This window comes from Eptatretus burgeri, chromosome 15 (genome assembly GCF_056783735.1).
Source record: "Eptatretus burgeri isolate ZD-2024b chromosome 15, Ebu_testis_v1, whole genome shotgun sequence".
Taxonomy (NCBI): Eukaryota; Metazoa; Chordata; class Myxini; order Myxiniformes; family Myxinidae; genus Eptatretus; species Eptatretus burgeri.
Window position 1 is genome coordinate 48,873,864 of NC_140975.1, and position 5,000 is coordinate 48,878,863.

A 5,000-nucleotide genomic window follows, 5' to 3' on the forward strand; every position below is an offset into this window, starting at 1 on the left:
GCGAGGCAAATCCACTGATGAAGAAAACAGCCATAGCTGAGAAGTTGGACATCAAACGGCAGACATTGAACGATATCTTGAAGAATAAGGGCAAGATATTTGGACAAGTGGAGAAGATCGTGAGGCCAGTGGGAAGTGTGAAATGCGTGAAATGTGTGTCCTTTGAAGATGTCGATGACACACTCATCATCTGGTTTCGGCAAATGTCGGCTCAGCCAAATATTCGGTTTCGGCCGATTCGGTCGATTCGGCTAAATATTCGGCCGATACTGCCTTTCGGTGGAGGATTGCCCAGCCAACATCATGGAATACAATGACCGGTTTGAATCCTTTCTCATGCACCAGATGCCCAAGAGTTTGAGGCAGTCAAACAACGGATTACTTCGCGAAGGAGTAAAGGATCGATCGAGCTTCATGTTGAAGTCCGATCATGGTTTTATATTGGCTTGTTTTGTACATTACCGCACTCACTTACACATAGGCATTGAGTGGTAATCATCACCACGATGACTGTGTGTCATGTAATTTGTCACCATACCATCACCGATGGTATACGAGTTGTCTTACAGAGTTGTTCATTATCTTTACTTTTGATAAACTGATTCATGAATTCCATCTTTGCTTGATCACTTTCCAACTCACCAACTCACCCCCACCTATGCCCCGAGGATTGTGTTTTCCTTTTGGTACAATAGCCGGCTCTCACACATATGTGTCCAGACCACGCGCGACTTCATCTTTCACCCCACAGTCATCATGAATGTTCGCATATGCGTAAGTCGTCACATTTCTAAGTCGTCACTTTTTTCTCGGTCCCGATGGTGACGACTTGCGCCTAGTCTACTGAATATATATATATACACACATGTATGTATATATATATATATATATATATATATATATATATATATATATATATATATATATATATATATATATATATATATATATATATATATATATATATATATATATATATATATGTATATGTATATATATATATATGTATATATATATATACACATGTATATATATATATATATATGTGAATATATATATATATATATATATATATATGATTAAGCCTCCCCCTATAGAATAGGGGAAGGCTTATTGCTGTTGTGGGGTTTTTTTTTTCTACAATTAGCACCCCAATTATTAATGATACCACAGAGTTTCTTAGACCCCAAGGATAACTAACCCACCTTTTAGGTTCACGAGTCAGTCAGTGACCACTATATTCATTATGGGTGTGTGTCTGTCTGTCCCGAGCATAGTTCCGTGGGTTTTGATCCGATCCTGATAAAATTTGGGTATGAGGTTTATATCATGATCGAGTTGTGTTTTCCGGAGAATGGGTGGGCTGCGCCCATTATGGGCGGAGCCACGCCCCAAAAACATGTGTTTTTAGGGGTAGCCGATTTCAAGTTACATCTTCTCTGAGGGCGTTTGTCGAATCTGGCAGGGGTTTCAGTATTTGGTTAGCCCAATGGCACCTGCATAGCCCCACAGAGCTCGATTTTTCATTTTCCTCCCAAGGTCAAGGTCACAAGGTCATGAACTTAGAAAATGTCAAAAAAATCAATAAATTGGGCATCGAGCTCCTAGGGTTTTCAACTGTTTCAAATGAAAGTTGGTATGCAAGTTGTGCTCTTCGAGTACTTCAAATTTCATCATTTACGTTTTTCCCGATTCCCGCCAGTTCGCCCATGGCGTCTCCTCGAAGGTCAAAAAATAAAAAAGGCGAACCGTGTACATTGCTCGTGAACCATCGCCATCTCCAGACTTGTGGAAAATTATTATTATTATTACATTTATACGCTAAGCCATATTTTGTGGACGTATCTCCTCCGAAACTGCCCGATGGATTGTCGCCATTTTTGGCATGCAGGTGCTCTGTGGTCTAATGTACAGAATAGGCCATGTGAGATCGTGCCAGACGGACAGGTTTGGAAATTTTTGGCGATTTTCTAAGTTTTTACCTTCGTTTGCATGGTGACGTGTGACGTCACCGCTGAGAAGTGTAATGACGTCATGACATCATCGGTCATACGCTGACATCATTACGTCTGTCGTCGACAGACCGTCACCGCTGATAGGCGTAATGCCACTCCAAGAAAACAGTGTCTGCAATGTAAAACTCTCTTCTGCACATGCTGACGACTTCAGGAGGTGCATTTGACACAAAAAATGTAACAAGAAACATTATATCTAAAGAAATTCTCCAAATCACATTGTGAACACTGGATATATTGACGTCCTAATGAACCCTCACTTTACAAAATTCACGCGGAGCACGGGTTTGACTAATTATTATTATTATTTTTTTCCTTCACTCTCAAAACTCCAAATTTCTGAGCTGTATCTCGGAACCGGCAGGGACTTTTGAAATGAAAATTTGCATCATTAATGTGAATATAAATTATGCCAGGTTGACATTTTTACCTTGACCTAATTTTAAGGTCATGACCCAATTCTAGAGATTTTAACATTTTCCACCAAAATTTGACCAAGGTTTTCCGATCAGAACAAAATTTCCCTCTCTAGAAAGCAAGGCACATTTAAGATTAATTTACACCATACCTATCCAGGTTAAAGGTCAAGGTCTTACACCCCTACCATTATAAAACCACTATTTAGGTTTATTCTCCCTATTTTCTGACAATGAGCTGTATCTTGGAGCTGGTTTGGACTTTCAGAATAAAATTTTGCCGCAACAATGGTATTACAAAGTATATGGGGTGAACAGAATTTTTTTTGACCAAGACCTAATATTAAGGTCATAACCCAATTATAGCTATTTGAACATTTTCACAAAAACTCAACTAAGGTATGTCTGATAAGAACAAAATTGCTCTCTCTAGATAGCCTAGGAAGGTAAATTTATGATTCATTTACACCATACCCCTCTGGGTTAAAGGTCAAGGTCAAATGGTGGTCTGAAAAGAATAATGCATTTCTTGTCATTGCTCAATTTTGCCAATGCAGAATCTCAGACCGCTTGGCCTTCCAAGATGCTCTTGCATCATCATAGTGGACCTGCACTAATGTTGTGCACCTGATATTTGATTAGTGGCCTTGACCTACTTTTTTCCAATTGTGACCCAATTAACAAAAAAAATTTTTGTTCATAACTTGAATAATTTTCCTCTGATTTTCATAATGTGAGTTTTATGGATAGACTGTGCATGGGGACACATTTTCTTTATTTACACTGCTGCTCTAAATTTTGAAGGTCAAGGTGATATGGTGGTCAATAAAAAATATGGCCATCATTGGATGATGGGCCAAGGGTAAGTCTTGGACGATCACCAAGGGTAAGCCGGGGGAGGCTTTCCCTTGGCGATCACAAATATCTACTTGTGTTTATGAATTTGTTCTCTAATACGTTGTTTATGAAGTGTGAAGTATGAATTTGTTTATGAAGTTATTGTTTTGTTTTTGTTTTTTCCCCCTGTAATTTGGTCATTTTGTAAGTAATGTATGTACATTTTTTTATCTTTCACTATTCTGAGATCAGCTGTGATGTGTTTATGATGTAATTCTTTAAATATAGAGGTTTGCAATTACAAGGAGGTGTGTCATTCATCCATTCCTCTAAGTCCATCTATTGTACTGTTTTCTGATAGTTGAAGATATTTCCCCATATTGTAGTTCACAAAGCTAGTGTGCACAACCCTTCATGGTTTTCTTTTATTTTTTATTTTTTATGGAAGTTTACTCAACACCAACAATGGTTGTTGTATTTTCTCTATAATGATAACTAGCACATACAACCCATCGCTTCACTGATGAGGATATTAAGAGGGGGGAGAGAGAAGGATGGGGAGGGAGAAGAGAGAGAGAGAGAGAGAGAGAGAGAGAGAGAGAGAGAGAGAGAGAGAGAGAGAGAGAGAGAGAGAGAGAGAGAGAGAGAGAGAGAGAGAGAGAGAGAGAGAGAGAGAGAGAGAGAGAGAGAGAGAGAGAGAGAGAGAGAGAGAGAGAGAGAGAGAGAGAGAGAGAGAGAGAGAGAGAGAGAGAGAGAGAGAGAGAGAGAGAGAGAGAGAGAGAGAGAGAGAGAGAGAGTAAGGAGGGGCCGGGTAGCAAGGAGAGTGGAGTAACGAGGGGGTAGCGAGGAGATGGGAGCAAGGAGGGTTGGGGAAACAAGGAGGGGTGGGGAAGGGAAAGTAGCGTGAGGGGAGGGTAAGGTAAGGCAGCATACTGGGGCATAACCAGGGAGAAAGTACTTTCAATCATTGATTGCGAAAGTGAACTTCTTGCTGTTGAACAAAGTGAGCATGCAACTTTCGGACTGTCTTGTTTAACCTTCTCAAAATAGTTCCAAACTGCACTTCTGGACCTTTTGAATGACATATTGTCAAAACTTTTTCAGTCTATGTATTGCCTACCCGTCCATCAGCAAAGCAATCAGCACGCTTTACTGGCTAACTCTAAATGCCTTGCAATTCATTTTAAAGGAATACGAGTTTGGGGTATGTTTAGTCTGCAAGTGACTTGTTTTTGTCTGCTATGTTACAAACGGGACACCCCAGGGGTGTGTTCCTTCTTCATCAATACATTACCAGGCCATATGTTCCCATAGCATGCCCAACAGGGACGAAATTTTTTTTTCCCTGAAAAAAAAAACTTCTCGGAAGTAGGAATTACTCGAAATCGATGTCAATTCTCATTCACTGCTCGATTCCTTTCAATTCCATTGTTGGAAAAGAATACTTTGGAATCGATATGAGTACCACCACTATTAAGTACTCAAGCAAGCGCTCCAATGAAATGGTTGAGAAGGAACACCTGGCTTGGCAAACAATTAGCGATTGTTTATACAGTAAACCCTCAAATATTGCAGGGTGTAATATTCCGGATTTTGAAAAATCATGGACAACGTATTGTGTTCTGATTTAGTTATCGCATTATTTAATTTCGATCAAGAGCAGTTATTGAGCCGAGATGATTCATTGTTTGTGTCTGCGTGTATGATTATCTCTCATTATGAGCCTTTTCTT

At 39.6% G+C, this 5,000-nt stretch overlaps 1 protein-coding gene across 19 annotated transcripts in view; it reads left to right on the forward strand.

The window, feature by feature from the left end:
- Positions 1-5,000, forward strand: part of LOC147012133 (neurexin-1-like) — a 1,392,023-nt gene that overhangs the window by 240,431 nt on the left and 1,146,592 nt on the right. The gene's annotated exons all lie outside the window — the stretch shown is intronic.